Here is a 23,856-nt window from a genome sequence, read left to right as displayed (position 1 = left end):
CAGCGTGGCTATCCCCCAGGGGATTTCTCGCTTTCTGTTTCTCTGTCTCCCTCTGTCTTTCTTGCAAGTGCACACGCCCTATAGCAAAAACCTCCACAATAAAAGAACAAAAACATAATTTTTAATTAAGAATTATAATTAGTGACACAATTGACACAATGGACCAGTGGTACATTGGAGAATGTTTAACAACCATTCAGGATATGGAGGATACTAACTGGTATTTGCCAACTGGTGTACTATAAACACTCCTACCATGGCGATTTCAAGTCCCCACATGATGTCATGAGTGTGGAGCTGGGAAAGGGTGCTAATTGTTAAACTCACACCCAGCATGAGTTTTAAGCCACCGAGTCCGGACGCGAACCGCGGTTGACTACATGGGAGTCCAGCGACATAGCCATTATGCTAACTGCTGGTCCCTGATTTTATGTTTAAAAGAGGTACTCGGAGCACATAAAACTGGTGAAATCTGAATAGGCTCTGTGGATTATACCAACATTTATTTTTTAAATTTTGATAGCATTTCTCAAACTGTAGTTATACAAGATGTAACTACCAGAGAAAGAGGTACACTAGGACTCCCTGTACATATTTTTGATAAGTTCTGGTGAATCTGTAATTACTTTCAGACAAATTTTAAGGAATATACACCTACTACTGTGTGGAAAACGAACTGTAGAAGACAAGAGTCAAAGCAGGGAAGTAGTCATGAAGTGATTGCATTGCAATATACAGATGTCATGACTTCACAAAGGTTTAGTACTAGGGCAGGAAAGGTGGATTATTTTAAATGTAGAGTTGAAAGTATTTTTTTCACAGTTTGGATATAGGTTCCAAAAGCAGAGTCTACACATCCCAAAGTTTCACATTTGAGCAACAGGAATGAGGAGACTGCTACAGATGAAACGAGGGCCATTAGAATGGTGTCTTTGAGCAGGTGGGAAAATGAAGTCTCTGTTACGGCAGGCCAGGCTAAGGTAGGGTCATGGGCAGTTCACCCAAGTGGGATGGCAGATTATTCGGCACTGATTCACTATTTGTGGTGACATTATAATCGTTGGTAAATGGAGATGAAACTAACCATAAGATCTTTGAGCTTTTGCTGGGATTAGTATCTGGTACCTAGAAAATATCCATTAACTGTGACTGTTTATTATCATCTGTACTATCAGAATCACACTGAGATCTAGGACCCCTCCCCCCATAACATTTTCTGTTCTTTTAAACCTTTTCCCCCCGCCCCTATTTGTTTGTTTATTTTCATTGGCAAAAGGTGAACACATTCACCAGAGAGAGAAAAGAGAACTCCTCAGTGGAACATGGTCACACCACACTTTTTTCTCCTCCACTTCATCCAATCAGAATGTGAGCCATACATGCATGCATTCCAGCCTTGTCCCTCAAGCCATTCAAACTGTGTGGTCAGCCATGTGAGATTTGACTTGCTATGCACAGCACTCAACTGCTACGCTATAAGACCAGCCCTTCTTCATTTTTGTTAGCTGTGTTTAACTTTGTGTCTTGAACCAACAACCAGAATATGCAGCATCATTAACATATTATCAGAAAATTATGCATGGATTTCGAAATTTGTTTGAAAATAAACTCATGCATTAATTCCATTTTTCCACAAACTTTTTAAAGTCCCTTAGATTCTATAAAATGTTTTAAATGAAAGTTATATTTAAAATATTAATTTGGGGAATGGTGTAATGGTTACTTCATCGCTGGACTCCCATGTAGTTGAACACAGTTCAAGTCCTGGACCCAGTGACTTAAAACTCACATCAGACATGTGTGCATATATGCCCAAAATCCTGAGAGGATATTGGAGGAGAAGGGATTGTGGTGTGGCCATTCGCCCAGGGGGTGATTTCTCTCTTTCTGTCTCTCTGTCTCCCTCTGGCAAGTGCATGCACCCTATAGCAAAAATCTCTCAAAAAAAAGTTTTATATATAAATTTTAAGTTTTTTATTATGGGAAATTCACTTTTGTGGGCAGTAAGATTAAGTGAAGTCATTATATATATTTAAGTCAACACATTTAATAAAATAAATGTAATTATGAGTTACAGTTTTGAATCTGTATATTATTTAAAAATTTAAAACCCACTCTAGTTCAGAAGATGACAGTTTTATTTTATCTCTTTGTAAGTTCTTATGTGGGTTGTAAAACACTGAGAAACCAGACATTCTGGCAACAACACTGTATTCTCAAGTCACTATGGTAATAATATTCTGTTTTAAGACAATACAAAATTATTGAAGTTTCCAATTAGTTTCTGAACATAAAACTCCAGAATTTTGTCCCCAAATCTTAAATTTAGAAGAGAACTCAGAGAGAATGTGCCATATTTATCTTTTGGCTTTATGTATCTATTTATTTTTGCCATGTTTCAGGAGACTATGAAGAGTATAGAATAAGAAGTAATCTATAAGTTGTACACATAATGAAAACAATTAAGAGATGTGCTTTCAGACCTTCTCACAAAGTTTATCTCCATTTTTCCCCTTCTTGCTGTGGTTGGCATAAGGGTTTGTTTCCCAGGGGTTCATGTGTTAAAATTTAGTTCCTAATGTAATGACATTGGGAGGTGATAAGACATTTAAGAGGAAGAACCACCTTTAATTTAAGCAGATACATTGGTTGTCTGAAAGCAGGAGAGGCACAAATAGAGGAAGTGGGGAAGTCTTTGTCTCGTCTCTTTTCTTCTCTTTCTCTCTCTCTCTCTCTCTCTCTATGTACTTAGGACCAGACACCAGACATTTACTGGGACCCTGCTCTTGAACTTTCCAACTATTTGAACTATGAGCCAAATAAACATCTTTTTGTTTTGTTTTGTTTTTAAGAGGGATTTTTGCTATAGGGCACATGTTCTTGCCAGAAAGACAGAAAGACAGAATGCAAGAAATCATCCCCCATGGGTGATGGCCACACCACAATCCCTTCTCTATTCTCCTCTTGTGACTTCAGGCATGCACCCACATGCGCCTGGCGCGTTCAAGTCTCTGGGTCCAGGACTGAAACAGCAGTTAGTAATGTGGGAGTCCAGCAACTAATCATTATGCCATCCGGTGGTCCCAACATCTGTATGTTTTTTAGAGGATGCATGTGCTCACTAGAGAGACAGAGAAACAGAGAGAAAGAAGGAGAAACCACCATCCCTCAGTGGGTGTGATCATGCCTCAATCCCTTCTCCTTCATTTCTCAATCTTGTCAAGATTTGGGGCACACACATACATTTGCCTGGCATGATTTCCAAGCCTCTAGACCAGGATTCAAACCATAGATGGCCATTTGGGTTTATCTCCCTTAACCCCTAGGCTATGGGACTGGCCCTAAACTTGTATTTTTTATAAATACAGGAATTTCTGTTCGGTGACACAATAAGGAACTAACATATCTCGAATACTGAGAACATTACACAACCAAAAGTTTAAGGAAGCTACTAACCAAGCAGTTTATGATTTTATTGTAATGAATATTCCAGACACTTAAGAGGATCCACAGATCCATGCCTCCCAAATATTCCCCTCCTAATATTGCTATCACTAATATTTACTTCCCTCAATCCTCATTTCAGTTTTTAACAGAAAGTTTATATTGAGGAACATGGAAATTTCTAATGCCACTCCCAGGTAAACTGAAAACAAAACAAAACAAACAAACAAACAAACAAAAACAAAGAAAAAAGAACCCAAAACCAGAAAACACATAAGAAACAAAAGAAGCAAAAATTCCAGTTCAGAAAGAAATATTATTTCTGGCAGTTGGAATACTCCAAAGGTATCAGAATTTCTAGTAATGCTGGCAGTAGTATTATATTTTAGAAATGTATTTAGAATTAAACTTTTTACTCTGAACAATTCTCATTTTTGATAGAATTTTCTTAAAGTCTTAATTGACTATATTAAACTACAATCTTTACCTATAAAGTAAGAATCAGTCTTTGCAATTTTACAAATTTGATGGAGGAGAGTCAAGAGAGGACGAAACACTGTGTGTATGGTTCTGAATATTCTTTTCATGTAGTGTGCAATGAAGAAATCTATGAGTTTGCACGTTTGACCAAGGGTATAGGGCATCTCACACAATCTACATTCTTACACTTGAATATTTGCTATAAAAATGCTAACACCCTATTCCATCATTGCTATCAAATTAAAAAGACCTGCTTAAATGCTTGCAAAATGTTTTGACTACTGTGGGTGAAACGATTTCTTTTTTTCTTTTTTAAATTGTTACAGAGATAGAAGGCGTGTGTGCTCACCAGAGAGACAAAGAGACAGAAAGTGAAAAATCAACCCCCAGGGGATGGCCATGCCACATCCCCTTCTCCTCTCAGGATCTTGGGCATGCACGCACATTTTCCTGGCATAAGTTCTAAGTCACTGGGTCCAGACCTTGAACTGAGGTGGAATTTGTGGGAATCCAACGACCAAACTACTGCGCCATCTGCTGGTCCCTGGGTGAAAGGATTTCTGACACATCCTAGCTACACTTCATTCACCAGGCAGGACCAAGAATGGTTCCATGTTGTTTAAACTTTTTGAAAATCTATTAAAGGAGGAACAGAAATGGGTGATAGGTTTTAAAGGTGTTTGGAATCAATGCAATTTTGAAACAGTTTGGAAGACTTCCCTTCTCCCATAGCATTGCACCACTTAAAATCACAGCGAATGAGGCTACAGCAATCTTCCTGTGTTTTGGAAGATTCATTTGAACAATGCGCTTCTACTATAGACAGAATTCTATCATATCGACATGAGAATTATTATTATTTTAGCAAGTACCAGCTTATAAGTTCATCTGTAATGAAAAGAAAAGAAAACAAAGAAGAAATCTGTCAGAACATAAAAACCTGCTATGGGTAAGCTAATACTATCAGTTTTCTACAGCTGCTATTTAAAAAAAAAAAAATACCACAAAAGAAACAACAGAAATTTATTTTCTCAAAGAGGATAAGTCTAGAGGCCAGAAGTCTGAAATCAATGTGTTAGCAGGCTTCTTTCTGGAGGCACTGAGATAATATCCATTTCATGCCTGTCCCCTAGGATCTGGTGGGTGCTGAAAATTCTTGGTAATCCTTGGCTTATGGAGCCAATGATCCAAATTCTGCCTTTGTCTTCACATGACCCCTCTATGTTTTATACACACCATGGTCTTTGGACTAAAAGCACACCCTAGATCCAAAATGATCACATGATTTTGTCTTAATTATATTTGTGAAGATTCTTTTTCAAAATATAGTCACCTTCACAGTAATTAGGATTTAAATGTATCTTTTTTTTTTTTAAGCCACTATCCAACCTTTTAGAAGCTTTATTTAGGTGGATATTTCAAAAATAACAGTGGAGCAAAATGTTACTGATGGATTGCTCTGAACCCCCAAAGCTTTCCCAGAATTGTATGAAGTTAATTTTTTACTAAAATAGTGTATTAGTTGAATTTCTCTGAGAAGCACATATAAGAAATTAACAGAGGGATAAGCATTTAGTGTAATGGCTAAGATGCTGGACTCCCATGTAGTCGACCGCAGTTCGAGTCCCGGACCCGGTGATTTAAACTCACGCCAGGCGCATGTGCATGCGTGTCCAAGATCCCGCGAGGAGAACAGAGAAGGGATTGTGGCATGGCCATCCCCTGGGGGGGTAATTTCTCACTCTCTGTCTCTCTGTCTCTCTCTGTCTTTCTGGCGAGTGCACGCGCCCCGTAGCATAAACCTCTCCAAAAAAAGAAAGAAGGAAAGAAAGAAAGAAAGAAATTGACAGAAACATCTTTGAATGATAAGGGAGTAAAGCAGCAGAAATGAGTGTGGAAATCTTCAGACTATGAAACAGCTCTAACACCTGTGGAAGGGGACAAGAAGATGACTGGTTAGCAAGACCTCTGACAGAGAAAGTCTCTGCTAACCAAGGAACAGCTCCCAGCAAACATCGTCCACTGGAAGATCTCTCTGTTAGAGAGCAATTTCCTGGACTTAACCACTACTACTACACTTAGTCTTTGTCTGGGAGCATTCTAGGGGGAGGATGGCTTCAATGTCAAGACGAATAAGGGGTAGTAAAAATGACAGAGTGCAGTATCTAAATGGTGGAGAGGTAGTCAAGCCACATGTCAAAACCTTTCTGTCACTATCAAAATTTCAATATCTGAAGACAGAAAAGTACACATATCTCTTTTTTGATATTTCTAGGGCATTCTAGATCATTCTAGCATATCTTTCTAGGACTATTGATTATGAGATAATATTCATGTGATCTTTATGTCCCACAATACCCCTGTTATTTTTAAATTTTATTTATTATTTTTGAATTTGCTATAGGGCACATGTGTTCACCCGAGAAGAGACAGAAAAAGAGAGAGAGAAAATAAGAAAGCTAGCCACCATATCTGACACTTGAACCACAGTCGGCCATGTGGGAGTCCAGCACTTTAACCACCATGTCACTTGCTGGCTCCACCACAATTATTTTTATAGTCAAAAAGGGAAGACACATTATTTGATGTTGGTGATGTAGTATCTGGAATTAGTGATGATGAAGATGACTTCCCTACAATAAAGGACTAAACAGTCCTCATAGCAAAAAGTTACTCTACCCAATCACTTGGGCTACAAGAGGGGTATCATGCCTAACAATAAAGTATGAAACAAATGGCTTTATCGCTTGTTGCTAAATTTGAAAAACTTCTAGGAATAGAGCTACACACAACACACATCTTAAAGTAGTGTAGAGACCTGATATACTACTCTGAGCAGTGAAAATGCTGAAGAACTTTGTTTATGAAAAGCAAGTACAGAAAGAAATCTGTTAACTTAATTCTTCTTGTGAACTGGAAGAAGAGAGAGCACAAGTACTTGATGCAAATCTTTAAAACGAAATTAAGATATGTACAAAAAATAATTTGGCAATAACAATGTGATTATGATATGTAAGGGTCACAGTCCCAAAAGAACCAAAAGAAACCTGTCTCTTGGTTTCTTGTATTTAGGCCTGACCAACCTGCAGGCATTTGCTTCCTTCTAGTCTCATACCTTAGCAGCTCCCTTCTGTTCTCTGTTTCTCTTTATCAGACATCGTTGACATCTTCTACCATTTATTCTACCACTAATCCTCAGTCAGGAAGTATTCAATGCTTCAAATTTTTGATTTGTATTTTTAGGTCTTGCTCTATGTTGTTTGTGTTCAGTGGAGAGAGAGAGATAGAGAGAGAGAGAGGGAAAGTGAGAAATACCCTCCCAGGAATGATGGCAATCCCTTCTCTTCATCTGATTTTGGGCATACAAGTGCACGTGCCCAGTGTGAAATCTCAAGCCTCTGGGTCTGGGACTCCAACTCTGGTTGGCCATGTGGGAATCCAGCACATTAACCACTATGCCACCTGGTGACCCCCTCAATGCTTCAATTTTACAAAAACCACCTTGCTTTTTTATGCCGTTTGGTTAAGGGTTATTTTTATTCATCGCATTGTTAACATACTATTTGTTCTTCAAGTTTCTACTTAGAATGAAAACGTAATTTGTACCTAATACTTTACATGACAGCATCATTGTACATTGAACTCATATGCACTAATAAGTACATAAAGTACTAAATAATTAGGTGTTAAATGATTAAGTAATTGATGCTTTAGTGCTTTGTATTATGCAGAAGTCTTTGTTGAGTTTTATATAGGCCATTCGGTATTTATTATTTCTTGGAAAAATCTGGTTGGATATTTTCACAAGTTGCAAATACATTCTTGTTTCCCCTATTAAAGACAATGACATAGAGCCCCAACTATTAAAAAAATCAATATTCAATGCATTTTAAACAGTGGATTAAATTCAGATAATGAGGGATACAAGTATTATACATGTTAAATAGAAATAGAATGTATGCATTCAGAGAATTCAGTAAAAGTAATTGAAGAATCACAAAAAGGAGTAATGAAAAGACCATGAGAATGAGAAAAGCCAAGAACAGCCTTGGAATTTAGCCAAGCAGATTGGAGGGTTGTACGAAAACTGAACAGTGTACTCCTCCATTTAGCTGCTATAAATAAGGGGTCCTGTCCTCATCTTTCTAATGAGAAATGTGAAGTAATAATAATGAGGGGCATAGAGATATATGTTCAAACTACCTCTACCTTAGAAAGTCCCAGAAAGAACGATAGGAGAGCAATGGACAAAAGATGAGATCATCAGGAGATGTAAATGGGCTATAAATAAAACTGATTAGCCTGGCCTACATCTGTAGCAAATTCTTTTGTATTACAACTTGTCATACATCATGATAAAGCCATGTTAATGTTGGACAGTTACATTTTCATGCACCTACATTGCCTCTCCTGTATTTTATAGTCCTACTCCAAAAGGGAGAGGGGAAAAAAAAATATCTAGGCAGTAAACTCATTTTCCTGAGGATGTGGCTTTTGTAAGTGGGCTGCATTCCTAGAATTAGTGCTTGCCAAGGGCCTTCTTTGTTGTTTACTGTATTATCATTAGTGCTATCTGATCTCACCTACAAGATTGGGAAGAGTATAAAGACTCATTAAAATCCCTCTGAATTACTGGACAGAAGAGATTTACAAACCATGGAGAAATCATCTTGACATTCTTTCTGTAATAGAAAAAGCCTGAGAAAGAGCAGGAAAGAATGTCTTCCTAAGTAGGAGTTGGTTTGGAACAAGGCCATTTAAAAAGAGAATTCCAAGAAATTAAATAAACTCCAGCTGTTACCTTGCTGGGTCTTTGACATTGTCCAAACATAAACAAAATTATGAAGACTGTCCTAAACTGATTGGCTAATTGTTTCAGTTAAATCCTGAAATTACATACAACCGTAGAAGAGTCAGTATGAAAAGTGTCAAAAATCTTAGTTTTCTTTTTCTTCATACATTATTATAATTATTAGTTTTCATAGTATAGTGATTTTGCTTGAATGTTGCTATGTTATCTGATTAATTACATAGTATAGTGATTTTGCTTGAATGTTGCTAAATTATCTGATTAATGGTTTTTAAACAACTGGACTTTTAAAAATGTGTAAATTTCTATTCTATATAATAGGATATCAATCATGCTTTTTTTCAACCTTAGAGGCTATTTAGTCATCTATAATAGTCTTCTCCAAATTATTAGATTTTTCTAAGCAAGTCCTAGTTAATAAAGACAGATGGCCAACTAAGTGAAATTGGCAGCAACTTTATATAAATTTGTGAGATTTTTAAAAAACAATTTGTTATTGTCTTAGAATTCTCCAATTCCTTTCCTCCATTTGCTGTCTTCCTTCCATCCCAGATTGCTTTACATGCCTTGGTTTTCATTGTCCAGATTGACAACATTTTACGTGGCATGTGTTCCTTAGCTGTTAAGATGGAAATGAGTTTTATGTTTTAAAGCAAAATCATTCTAACTTTTTATGATTACATAGATACTTCTAGATACTTCCAATAAAAATACTTAACTTGGAATTTTCAAACTGTTTATACACTTAACATGTTTTCATATTAATAAATATATACTTATGCTTTCAACAATATTGGTTGAATAGTAAAAAGAAACTCCAAAAATGTATTAAAATGGCATTAAACAATTGAAATTTAAACTTCATTTCTCAACATAATCTCCATCAAGTTTCAGGCAGTTTTGTATGCCTTACGTGGTATGGTCCACCTCTAAAGACGTGAAGATCCTGGAAGTTTAACTATGCTATAATTGGGGCCTGCGAGCCTCCATCTTGTTAATCAAAGTTATTTTTCTTTAATTCTGATATTCTTTGAGACCTCTCATAGCAAATCCAAAGAGACAATCGTCAACCTGAAGTTTGAAAGAAAGAGGGAATATTCCACCCCAGGGAACGAAAACACCTGTCCTGAAGATGAATTACTTGATTGTACCCCCGTGCTAAAAATGAACACGATCCATGCTTTTCTGTAGATAGTTCTTATTCCCCTAGCATCTTGCTTCTCCTATAAAAGCATCTGTAGGTTGACGGAGTAGTCAAAAATATTCTTACATTATTCTTACATGTCTTCCCAATGTGGCCAAGCCAGAATAAATTCTCCCTTCCTCTCTTACCAACAACTTTGTCTTTGCAGATTTGAGCTTCTTTGGGTCCCTGAAATGGGGGATAGGACTCCTTGTCCAGCAATAACAATGCAGTCTTTTTAAATTATTAACTAAGTAAAAATGAGTGCCCTTTAAAGATTTTTTTAAGATTAGGAAACTAAAATAAGTCAGAGGAGCTTAATCATAACTGTGAGGTGAATTGTCTATGGATTTCTCATAGAAACTCTCACAAACTTGACCTGGTGTGATGCCAGGCATAAGCGAGAGCATCGTTGTGCTGAAGAACCCTGGTAGAGCTGTTCTAGGGATGTTTCTGCTAAAACTGTGGCTGACTTTCTCAAAACACTTCCAACAAGCAGGTGCATTTGCTCTGTTGTTCTCCAGAAAGCCAACAAGCAAAGTAACATGAGCAAACCCTCAAAACTGTTGCCATAGCCTTTGCTATTGGGCCTTCTGCTTTTGCTCTGACTTGACTATATCCATCTCTTGGTAGCCATTGCCCTGATTGTACTTCATCTGCAGGATCGTGCCTTGAAAGCCATATGTCACCTCCTGTTATAATTCTTGAAAAAATGCTTCAAAATCATGATCCTACTTGTTTAAAATTAGCCATGCCCTAGCCAAATAGTAAATTATGATACTGTATGAAGCAATCTCCATAGAAAGGTTACAAGTTTGGGTCCAAAGGCTTCTCTTGTTTGCCCATGATCCATGCTAGATAAAACCTGGGGTTAAATTGAGGTATTGAAACCTCCTTGGAGGTATTGTCTCTCATGGAAATAAATGAATAAACAATTGACAAGCTACTATTTTCTACTACAGTTCATCAAAGAAATGCTTTAAGATCTTGATTGGACTTGTTTCATATTTCTATTGAATCCTCTGTTCTTTTCAGTAACCGAACTACAAATAAAATCCAGAATATTTAGATTCATACTCATTGAGCAGAGAGTTTGCCAGAATTATATAAACTGAGTCAATTGAGATGACATATATAGACCACAATTCCATTTACTAACTAGACTATTTCTGGGTGTGGTGGCGCCCACCCTATGGCATTTACTAACTAGACTATTTTTTAAAAATTACTTATTTATTTATTATTATTATTCAATTTGACCAGCGAGAGGGAGAGAGAAATCAAGCCACCAGGTCCAGGACTTGAACTGTGAGCTGTGTGTGTGTGTGTGTGTGTATGAGGAGAATGAAAGATAGACATCCCAACAGAGTCTTCACACTACTATCCACTCCCAGCCTCAGCAAGCTTGGTTCATGGATACATGTGCATGCACTGACATTTACAAGGAGACCTCGGAATGCAAACCTGCGACTTCCCCATGCTGGCCCAGGTTTGCCAGTATGGAGTACTGCACTGACACCATGTCACTGTGGCTGGCCCATAACCTATTTTTGAGCATTTAAATTACTAACAAATTTTTATTACCATTAAAAACATAATAAAGATATAATAAAGTTAATATAATATACCTTTGGAACATATTTCATTCTTCCTCTACCATATAGTCCTAAAGGCAGAATGGATGGGTTAAAGATGTCACAGACTTTAAGGTTTTCTATTTTTTTACAAGAATTATTTTATTTAACTTTATTTTAATTTGACCAGAGAGAAACACAGTGAGAGAGGGATGGAGAGAAAGGGGAACAAAAGAAGAGAGAGAGAGAGAAGAAAAGTGAGAAGGTAAGCCACCAGGTCCAGGACTCGAACTACAGTCAGCTATGTGGAAGTCTAGTGCCCTCAACAACCACACCACCTGCCCATCCTGAGGCATTCTTTTAAAAAATAACCCGCTAATTTCCCTTTAGCAAGTTTGAACTAACATAATTCATCATGGAGCTAAATAAGAGAGACATTTTGGCTTTTGTAGAATGTGGAAATAATTCAAATATTATTCACATGTACTGTATTCTAGCTGTAATAATCATGTGCTCTAGTAAAAATGCCATATTAATTCAGGCTTTCTATTACTTGAGGGAATGAAGTAGACCTAGTATTACTAGTGAATTCTCTGTTTTACTTCCATGATAGTAGAGTGGTTACTGAGTACCATATTTTTAAAGATAAGACTGAGTAAGAAAAGAGCTCTAAAGTAGAAAGAGGAGTGAATTCAGTTAGGAGACCAATGTAACTAGGGTGAATATATTCCTTGGATGTTATTATTATTTTTGTTTGTAAATAAAGATGACAAATTGGGCAATATCTAAGCCTTTCCAGTTTTAAAACACTATATATGCAATATTTCAAGTTAATGACTATGACTTATGTTCTTAGTTTTTCCTTTGGACCTAGCACATAAAAGTACCTTGCATAAAATATTCACTTCTTTGTGCTACACAGGTCACATTAAAATCTATTTTTACATCAGTATGCTAGGCTGCTTATTAATCAAATCTCATTTCTTAGAGTTCTATAAAAATAAGAATTGATTTTCCAGTATTAATTGCTCTATAACCCTTGGCAGATGGAACCATTCTTCCAGTTGCTTGATATTTTTGTTTGTTCTTTAAGAAAGTAACAGGAAAAAAGGATCTCATGCAAAAGTTTACTAATAGGAAAATATTCAGCTATGTGAGAAAGAATTGGTTTTAAGTTTCATCCATTCCATAAGACAGATAAAGTGGCAGTTAACTTTTAACATTTTACAGATAGTGTTGTCCTTTATTTATAGTCATTCGTTCATTTTTGTGATGTGTAAATATAATATGAATTAATTAATAGAAAGGAGAAAATATTTGATATTATTTTTTTCTCTTTTTTTTTTTTGAGAGAGATTTTTGCTATAGGGTGTGTGCGCTCGCCAGACAGAGAGAGACAGAGAGACAGAAAGTGAGAAATCACCCCCCATGGGAGATGGCCACACCGCAATCTCTTCTCCTGCATTCTCCTCTTGGGATCTTGGGCACGCACGCACAGGTGCCTAGTTTGAGTTTAAGCCACCAAGTCTGGGACTCGAACCACGGTCGAGTACATGGGAGTCCAGCAACATAGCCATTACACTAACTGCTGTTCCCTATTTGATCTTATTTTTATGCCAGTTACTTATATTAGTATAAAGAAATTTTGAAAGGTGTGATGGTTTGAAGGTATCCCCTCAAATGTTGGAATCTGTTTGTATTGTGAAAGTATTGAGATGTAATCTGATTATGTTGTTGAAATGACTAATCCCCCAATCACTTCCAGAGAGTGATTAGGCAGCAATGTGAGATCCCCATAATTGAGTCCTGGTGGGCTAATAAGGAGAGGAAATGATGCAGAGATGTGGTGTACATACTTCTTCCTTCTGTCACATTGCGATGCAGCCAGAAGACCCACCTCTGATGAGAGCCCCCAAACTTGCACCCCAAACTGTGAGCTGATTAAATCTCTACTCTCTAAAATCACACAGGCTCAGGTTATTCTCTCTTTAGCACCACCACAGACTCGCACAAAAGGTTTGTCATCTTTAAGATACATAGCTGCCTTGTTTAAACATTATTCTATTCATAACTATAAAAATAATTTTAAAATAACCATCATTTAATATTAATAGTCCTGGGCAAGCCCTGTTATGCAGTGATTAAGTGCTGGATATAAAAAGCTGGATTCCACATGGCCGACCTTAGTTCAAAACCCAGTCCTAGCAGCATGAAAAACATGCCAGGCATTGTGTGTGTGCACCCCAAATCCTGACAGAATAGAGACATGGAAAGGAAAGGATTGCAGCATGGCATGCCCTTTCAGGAGGTGCTGTCCTCTCTCTGTTCTCTGTGTCTCTCCCTTTTTTTTTCTCTCTCTGTGATGAGTGCATGTGCCCTCTGGCAATTAAAAAATCAATATAGTTGAAGCAACATGAACAACATATTTAAACAATAAAAAATGTAAAGTAAAACATACTGTTTTACACACACTTTAGAAAGAAATATTTCATCCATTTCTAATCTATTTAGTCGTACATTTTTTGTCATAATATCCTATTTTATCCCCTGATACAAATGGTGAGAAATAGGCCCACTTGCAAGAGTGTGCTCTGGCTGATGCTGCTACTTGGCAGGCTGAGGTCAGACAGAAGGCCAAATTGAATCTCCAAGCAAACCTAAAAGCTGGATACAGTGACATGTAGTCTAATCCCACCTATAGAGGCCATTGTGGTAAAGAATCATGACATAGCTGTAGGGTCTGTGGGAAGGGAAGAGAAACATGGTGGAAACTTTCCACCTTCCACATCTGGGGCACCACCACCATCGGACTTTCCCACCCTCCGGATTTGGTGCGTCTGCCACCAATTGAGCAGAAACATCATCTCCCATTGGCCAGAAAAAAAGGCCATAATGCTGTCCGTGGCAACCGCTCATTGGACAAGGGCCCCAATAAGATAATGAGTAGCAATCTTTGAGGGTGACTCCTCCCGCCTCTGTTGAGACCGCGGGACCTCACCTGAAAACTTTTGGCAGAATAAATTTTGTTGGCTTTTCTAAATCCCAAGCCTGACTCTGGTTCTTCCATCTTTGCCACTTCTGACTCCGCCACCGATCATAAGTCTTGCTTGTTTTTGGTTTTGTTTTTAGTTTTTGCTATAGGGCAAGAGTGCTTGCCAGAAAGACCAGAAAGACAGAGAAAGAGAGATAGAAAGCGAGAAATCATCCCTCAGGGGTGATGGTCACGCCACAATCCCTTCTCCTCCGTTCTCCTCTCAGGATCTTGGGCACGCATGCACACGCACCCAGCATGAGTTTAAGTCACCAGGTCCAAGACTCGAACCACGGTTGACTATGTGGGAGTCCAGTGACATAGCTATTATGCTAACTACTGGTCCTTATATTTCTAGTTTTAGTTCTTAGGATTGATACCTTATAGCTCTAAATATTTCACCAAAACCCCTAGTTCCCTTTTCTAAAGTTATTCTTTTTTTTTTTTAATTTCTAGAGGGCACATGCACTTATCAGAGAAAAACAGAGAACTAGAAGGGGGTAGCATGGGGAGGAAAAAACCACCCCCTCATGAGCCATAGTCCCTTCTCCTCCATTTTTCCATCCTATCAGAATTTAGGGCAAGTATACATATATGCACATCATGTTTTTAAGCCACTGAACCGTAATCAGCCACGTGGGGTCTGGCACCTTTAAACACTAGGCCACAGTGAGACAGCCCTTTTTAAGGTATTGTTGTTTTTATTTTATTTTGTTTTATTTTATTATTTTCTTAATTTCTTCCATAAAAGAGAGAAATGCAAGCCCAGCCTCAGCCAGACTGGGTCATGGGCACATGAACAGCATACAGCCTGCCCAGGTAGACCTCTAGAAGCATCTTATGTGGGTTTGGCCTCAGAGAGCACCAAGTTACCACTGTGTCATCACTGCTGCTGCTCCCACCCCCCATTTTTTGTTTTTGTTTTTGTTTTTGGAACAGGGCACATGCACTTGCTAGAGAGAGACAGAGAGAGGAAAAAGTATTCACCTGTGGGAGCGGAATGATCTCACCACGATCCCTTTTTCTCCATTCTCGTCCTGGGATTTTAGGCATGCACACACACATGCCCAGAATGAGTATCAAGCTACCAGGTCCAGGACTCAAACTGTGGTTGGCTGTGTAGGAATCCAGCACCTTAACCACTATACTATCTGCTGGCTCGTTTCCAGCACCCCACCTTTTATAAGAGAGGGGAGCGGAATGATCTCACCACGATCCCTTTTTCTCCATTCTCGTCCTGGGATTTTAGGCATGCACACACACATGCCCAGAATGAGTATCAAGCTACCAGGTCCAGGACTCAAACTGTGGTTGGCTGTGTAGGAATCCAGCACCTTAACCACTATACTATCTGCTGGCTCGTTTCCAGCACCCCACCTTTTATAAGAAAGTTTTTTTGTTGTTGTTGTTTTTGGTTTTTTTTGCTGTAGGGTGCATGTGCTCTCCAGAGAGATAGACAGAAAGTGAGAAATCACCCTCCACGGGGGAATGGTCATGGCACAATCCCTTATCCTCCATTTTCCTCTCAGGATTTTGGACATGCACACACATGTGCCTGGCATGAGTTTTAAGCCACTGGATCTGGGGTTTGAACACTGGTTGACTATGTGGGAGTTTAGTGACATAATCATTACACCATCTACTGGTTCCTACTGCCAGCCTTTTTAAAGGTTAATTTATTTATTCCTTCATAAGAGAGAGGAACAAGGAGGTATGTTTAGGCAGTCCCAGGATACAAACTCAGATACATTCCAGAATCACCCAGCAGCACCCTACTGTTCATGCCACTGTGCCTGTCAAAAATAACTATTTCCTTATTCTTCAGTTCCAGAATATATTTATTGTCTGTTCTCTAGAATCCAAGAAAATTTATCTGAATTTTCTTTTGACTTCATTGATAATTTTTTTCACATAAACCATTTGTTTTGATACAGAAAACGTATTCATGGTTTATGATTCAAGTCACATTTACAGATGAGGAAAAGTGGGTCCACACAAGTAACAGGGAATCTACTGCTGCTGGAAGGAATGCATGCTCTACATGTATTTTAAGCCTAAGAGCAGAAACTTCCAGAAAGAGAACACCAGATTCTCCTGCAGACCAGGTCGCTGGATCCCAGGAATAAGAGGGCTTGGTGATGTCCAGACAACCACCAGTTGATCCTCTCACCATCATGCTACAGAATAGCTCTAAGTCGTATTCCTTTCAGGTAAACAAGAGGTAGATTCCTGATCAAATTAAGTGGAATTTTCTCCCACTTTTACCAATTAGGTCAAAAGCACTGACTGCAGAGGGTATCCTTGAAATAAATACAGAACAATATTCAAACAGCAAAGCAGAAGTTACATAGATCTTGTTTTCTCAGATATCAGAAATTCCACAGTAGAGTACATGCACTCCACTTCCCCAAGGCATAGTCCACATACTTCCTATTGGCATTTGCACTGAATAGGGCTCTTCAGACTTTCGGCATCATCTACTGGGCTATGAAATCCAGCCTGCTTTCCAGAATGTTAAAAACATTTATCTTATGATCCTCATTATAGATCTTAACTCTACTAGCTATATCCATAGGCAAGAATGCCTCCCGATCAAACGGGACATCAACATCTTTTTGGTGGCAATTTTTGCACATAGAGATGCTTTCTTCATTGCATCCTGTACCAGAGGGGAATCTTGTTTCCTGCAATAAATGATCATTCAGGGTTCCAACAACTATTACAAGCCCTGGAGGACAGCCCATACAGCAGCACCTGGTACTTAGTTACCTAAAGTACTTTCACCACCTTGCTGAGTCTCTGCTGGGCTCCACTCAGTAGGTCTTTGGATAAGTCATCTCTTGCTCTGAGGACCTAGAGCCTTGTTCGATTCATCAAATTAGACATCTGAATTCTCTCTGTTCCTCAACCTGCTTTTCTTTCTTCTCATAATATTCCATAATCTTCAGTCTTTGAGTTTGCACAAGACAACCTTTCTCAATGTTGAACTCTTTTTATGCCTTGGCATCTGTTTTGTCATTTTGCTCATTGACTTCTTATGCAGTGAAAGTCATTGTGTGCATTTTACACATCAGCATTGCTGAGGGCCATGGCAAAAGTGATGCTAAGCCAGAGGGCAACTAATTCGTGGTTAGGTTTGAAGGGGGAGGCAGAAGAAGGGGCAGAGAAAAACTGGTGCAGTTTTGACTTCATCAATATTTTTTTCCAATTTTCCTTAATTGTAGCCTTACTTTTACATTTTTATTTTTCAGGAAAGATGCCTCTTCTATAATTAGTGTTGTAGCTGAGCACATGGGCAACTTAAATATGGGACATAGGATAAAAAGAAGTGATTTGTAATGATTCTTCGCTGGGACACTTCAATAGTGAAGTACCTTCTGCATGCTTTCTTTTCCTACTTTTGTCAGCTGGAGAATGAACAAAACTTAGAACAACCCTCGAACATGTAATAGATGTAACCTGAGTTTGTGGGCCAGTCTCACAGAATATGGTTAAGGGAGCTGGATTCTACGTGGCCAACCGTGGTTCATATCATAGCCCCCATGTCTTAGAAACACTGCTGGGCTAATGTGTGTGTCTGTGTGTGTCTGTGTGTGTGTGTGTGTGTGTGTGTGTACCCAAAATATCAGCAGGATAGAGAAATGGAGAAAGAGAGATGTGGTATGATCAGGAGGAGAGATTGTGCTGTGACCAAGCCAAATTGAGAGGTTCTCTCTCTTCTCTCTCTCCATTTCTCTCTCTGTCTCTCTGTCAAGAACACGTGCCTTCTAAAAAAAAAAAAAAAAAGAAAAAAAAGTTACTTGAGTTTGTAAATGACTCTGTGATGTAGAGCTTCCCACAGACCTAGAACATGCCCAGCTGACTGTTTCATGTGGGAAGAATACGAACTTCTTTGTTCCTCCCATCTCAGAATTGTTGGTCTCTCTTTCAGCAGCTTTGCTCATGCTAACAAAGACACGGTGACATTTTGCCTATTTTCTTTCTTCTAAAATTTTAAAACCATTTAGCATCATTTTTAATAATAGGCATGAATAGTATTATTTGCTTCCTAACCAAATAGAATTATTGGTCCCTGTGGGGAGTTAATTCTGTGCTATTTGAAGGAGAATGTTCCAGGCATCAAGCAGTCTATTTTCTTAGTCTCTTTTTTGAAAAAGTTTGCCAGAAGGCACATATGCTTGCAGGAGAGAGACACAAAGAGAGAGACAGGGAAAGTAAGAAACCACCCCCACTGCACTGGGAATGGTCGTATCACAATCCCTTTCCTGTTTGTCCCTCCTTTGAGGATTTTGGGTACACATGCACACTCACAGAGTCCCCATGTTATAACCTATGCTCAGCTCCAGCCAGCTCAGATCATGAGAGCCTGGCACACTCAGGGAGGTCTCTGGACTTACACTGGGAATGCTCCCATGTAGGATGAGCTCACGGAGGATTCTTTTATTGATGCACCATGATCTAACCCCCAGAGACCTAGTTTTAAGCATGAATTAGAGCTTGCACATCTTTATTTAAGTTCCCTACTCCACTTGGAAAAAAAAATCATATATTTTTTTTCTTGTTTAAGAAAGGTGAGGGAGAGAAAGGGAGGAAGAAAGACACAGAGAGAAACAAAGAGACAGAACTAGATATTTTTGACAGGGTTTCATACAATGATCCTTCAACCCTAGCTTACCATTTAGCTATTGGGTTGTCAGGAAAGTCCTGACAAATTTTTGCATAGAAAAACTTAGGAAAAATATCCTGACTTTCCCGACAACCTAAGAGGATGAAAGGTATGCACAACCATGCCTGACATGTTCAAGTTGGTCAAGGATCTGAACCTGGGGCTCCCATGTGGCTTCGAGCCTCCAAAGCAATGGCATCACTACAGCTATTCTACAATGTAGTTATGCTGATGCACCATTCTTACCTGTGATATCTGCATTATTGGATAACCCTTTGAGTTTATTTTTATTGCTATGTCCTAAGATGATATAATTATTAAGGCTATATTACTGTAAGTATTTAACAATGAGTTTTGTTTGTTTGTTTGCTATAGGGCATGGATGCTCACCAGAGAGAAACAGAGACAGAGAGAAAGTGAGAAAACAGCCCCCTCCCCTGAGGGGGTGATTGGGCTATAATCTCTTTTCCTCCATTCTTCTCTCAGGATTTTAAGTATGCATGCACATGTGCCTCATACGTTTCTCAATCTTCTAAGTCCAAAACTCCAACTACATAGTTGGCCTTGTGTGATCCAGCTACCCTAACCACCACTTCTTTTGGCTAGCCCAACAATAAAGATTTTAATGGTCAAAATAAATTAAGTCAGGAAATGTCATATTTTCTTCCTCTCTCTCTCACCTCCATTTCTTCCTTTCATTTTTCTTTAAGTGAAGTCACATAATTTAATCATCTTTTATCTTTAGTTCTTAGCACAAGAACTGTGATAAAACCAAGAAATACCTCCCCAGCAAGGGAAAGCAGTAACTCATCACCAACAATGCATAAAACAGGAACTCACAGAAATGACAGAAAAAGAATTCAGAATATTCATAGTAACTAAAGTTAATGAGATGCAAGAGAAAACAATCAACTCCTGGAGATGAGAAAATTATTACATGACTTGAAGAAGGAACTCCATAAAGAGATAGACACCATTAAAAAGAATCAAATGGAACTTTTGAGATAAAGACTATAATACAATAAATCAAAACCTCCTTAAAAAATATTAATACCAGAGTAGATCATACAGAAGATAGGATCTCTCATCTGGAAGACAAAGACTCACTTAGACAAAAGAATGACAAAAAAAAAGAAAAAGAAAGAATGAGGACAACATACAGGAAATACTAGATATCATTGAACACCCAAATTTCTGAATAATTAGTATATCAGAAGGTGAAGAGTCATAGAAAATCTACTCTATGAAGTACTTTCAGAAAACTTTTCAAATCTACAGAAACATTCAGACATCCAGACCAGGAAACACAAAGGATGACAAATAGAATCAACATCAAAAGATTCTTCCCTGGCACATTATAGTCAAATTGGCCAAAATCAAAAACAAAGACAAAATTCTAAAAGTGGTCAAAAAGAAGTGTCAAGTTACTTACAAAGATTATCCTATTAGGCTAACAACAGACCTCTCAATTAAAACAATGCTAACAAGGAAGGAATGAGCAGACCCATTCAAAATACTAAGAGAAAAATAATTTCAATAAAAAATACTATACCCCACAAGATTATCCTTCAAATGAGAAAAAAGAAATTCTCAGACACACAAACCCCCCAAAAAATTAAACAAAACTGGACCAGTACTTCAAGAAGTACTGAAAAGAATACCATAGCATGAAAACTAGAGACAGAAATAAAAGAACAAAAAAAATAACCAAAAGAATGACTTACATATGATGAGGATATATCCACATATATTGATAATAATGAATGTTAATGGATCAAATTTTCCATTTAAGGGACCAGCAGGTGGCATAGTGTTTAAGGAACTAGACTTCCACAGGGTTGCCTGTGGGTCAAGTCCCAGGACCAGCAGCTAGAAAAATCACACCAGGCATGTCGGCTTAAGTACTAAAAATCCCAGGAAGAGAATGGAGGAAAAAGGACTGTAGAGTGGCCATTCCCATTAGAGGTGATGTCTGCATTTCCCTCTCACTGTTTTTCTCTGTCTCTCTATGGTACGTACATGTACCCTGTGGCAAAAATCTTAAAACAAACAAACAAACAACAACAATCAAAAAATAACTAAAAGACACAGACTAGCTGAATACATTAAAAATACAGGAGCTCTCTCTATACTTCTCATAAGAAATGCTCCTCACTGATAAAGACATATATATGTGTGTCTGATATATATACATATATATATATACACACACATATATATGTATATAGGTGTATATATATATCAGACAAAATAGACTTTAAGATAGAAACTGTAAAAAGAGACAAAAGAAGGACACTATATAAGGGCTAATCCACCAAGAAGATGTAACACTTACAAATATATCTATGCACTCAACACTAGAGAACACAAATATGTAAAAGAAAGCCTGCTAGATCTATAGGGAGAGATAGACTGTGACATATTAATCACTGAGGATCTTAACACTCCTCTATTCTCTTTTTTGTAAAGGTTATCCAGACAAAAAATAAGCAAAGAGATAAAGGATCTAAATGATACCATAAATCAAATAATACCACAAAACTTGACAGACATCTGAATAACTTTTCACCCAATAAGCACAAAGTATACATTTTTCTCACCCCCCACATGGAACATTTTCTAGTATTGACCACATGATAGGATGCAAAACAATCCTTTACAAATCATATATAGAAATTATATCCAACATCTACTCTGATCACATTAGGATTAAAATTAAATTCAGAAAGAACCCTTGAACATACTCAAGCACAAGGAAATAAAACAACTTACTCTTGAATGACTTCACAACCACTGAAAAAGTTAAGACTGAAATCAAAATATTTATTGAAGCCAATGACAATGAGCAGTTTCTCTCTTTTTTTTTGGAGAGGTTTTTGCTATAAGCATGTGTGCTCACCAGAGAGACAGAAAGCGAGAAAACACCTCCCAGGGGGCTAGGCCACACTGCAATTTCTTCTACTCCATATTCCTCTCGGGATCTTGGGCACACACGCACATGCACCCAGCGTGAGTTTAAGCCACCTGGTCCAGGACTCGAGCTGCGGTTGACTCCCTGGGAGTCTGGTGACATACCATTATGCCAACTGCTGGTCCCGAGCGCACAGTTTTTCATAATTTATAGGACAGAGTGAAAGCAGTCATAAGAGGGAAATTGATAGCAATTTGTGCTCACGAGAAAAAAATTAATGGTGGCAAATTAATAACCTAATAACACACCTCAGGGAACTGGAAAAGTAATGACAAAACAAAACAAAACAAATACCAAGAGAAAAAAATAATAAAGATTAGAGTAGAAATAAGTTAAAAAGAGAATAAAAGAACTGTACAGAAAATAAATGAAACAAAAAGTTAGCTCATTGATGAAATAAACAAAATTGAGACACCATTGGCTAGACTAATCAAGAACAGAGACGAGAACCAGAAAAACCAAATCAGCAATGAAGCAGGCATTATTACAACAGACATAAGAGAATACAAACGATCATCAGAGAATACTACAAGCAATAATATGTCAACACACAAGAAAGCATAGATGAGATGGACAAATTTCTGGACACATTTAATCTACTAAGATTGAATCAGGAAGACATATAAAACCTGAATAGACCAATAGTGAGCAATAAGATCAAATTAGGAAGCCTCCCAACAAAAACACCCAGATCTCAAAGGTTTCACTAATGAATTTTACAAAACTTTTTTTTTTTTTTTTTGGAGATGTTTTTGCTACAGAGCATGTGCGCTCGCCAGAAAGACAGAGAGAGACAGAGAGACAGAAAGCAAGAAATCACCCCCCAGGGGAGATGGCCACGCCACAATCCCTTCTCCTCCATTCTCCTTTAGGGATCTTGGGCACACTCACATATGCGCCCAGTGTGAGTTTAAGCTGCCAGGTCCAGGACTCGAACCACGGTCGACTACAAGGGAGTCCAGTGACATAGCCATTACGCTAACAGCTGGTCCCTCTACAAAACTATTAAAGAAGAACTAACCCCAATTCTACTGAAACTATTTCTAAAGATTCAAATTGAAGGACCTCCCCAAATTCATTCTATGAAACCTCCATCCTCCTGATCCCTACCTTCCATCAAACCTCATTATCTTGGTCCCAAAAGCAGATAAGAATATAACAAAAAAAGAAAACTTCAGACCAATATCCCTCATGAATATAGATGCAAAAAGTCTCAACCAGACACTAGCAAATCATATCCAACAATTCATTAAAAAGATTGATCACCATGACCAATTAGGCTTTATTCCAGAGATACAAGAGTGGTTCAACATATGCAAAACAATAAATGTAATACATCACATTAACAGAAGGAAAGATAAAAACCATATGATCATGTCAACCCATGAAGAAAAGAATACAACATATCTTAGTGATTAAGACACTGAGCAAAATCAACCCTAAAGTGATATTTCTCAACATAATAAAAGCCATATATGAAAAACATATAGATAACATCATACTAAAAACTGGAACAAGCAAGGCTACTCCTATTCTCCACTCCTTTTCTTTTTTATTTTATAATTATTTTATTTAACTTTTTTATTTATTATTTATTCATTTGTTTATTTCTATTTGACCAAAGAGGGACAGAGTGAGAGAGAGAGAGGGAGAGAGAGTGAGAAAGCAAGCCACCAGGTCCAGGACTTGAACCTCGG

At 37.9% G+C, this 23,856-nt stretch overlaps 1 protein-coding gene and 1 pseudogene across 1 annotated transcript in view; both read right to left on the bottom strand.

Moving 5' to 3' along the window:
- The window catches only part of DGKB (diacylglycerol kinase beta), an 881,803-nt gene that overhangs the window by 714,957 nt on the left and 142,990 nt on the right, over positions 1–23,856 (bottom strand). The gene's annotated exons all lie outside the window — the stretch shown is intronic.
- LOC102494504 (V-type proton ATPase subunit E 1 pseudogene) lies at positions 16,892–17,612 on the bottom strand (annotated as a pseudogene).

The sequence above is a fragment of the Tupaia chinensis genome, unplaced genomic scaffold (genome assembly GCF_000334495.1).
Source record: "Tupaia chinensis unplaced genomic scaffold, TupChi_1.0 Scaffold145916_1, whole genome shotgun sequence".
NCBI classification, from domain to species: Eukaryota; Metazoa; Chordata; class Mammalia; order Scandentia; family Tupaiidae; genus Tupaia; species Tupaia belangeri.
Note: the sequence above shows the minus strand (reverse complement) of the source record. Positions and strands in the feature narration are given on the sequence as shown.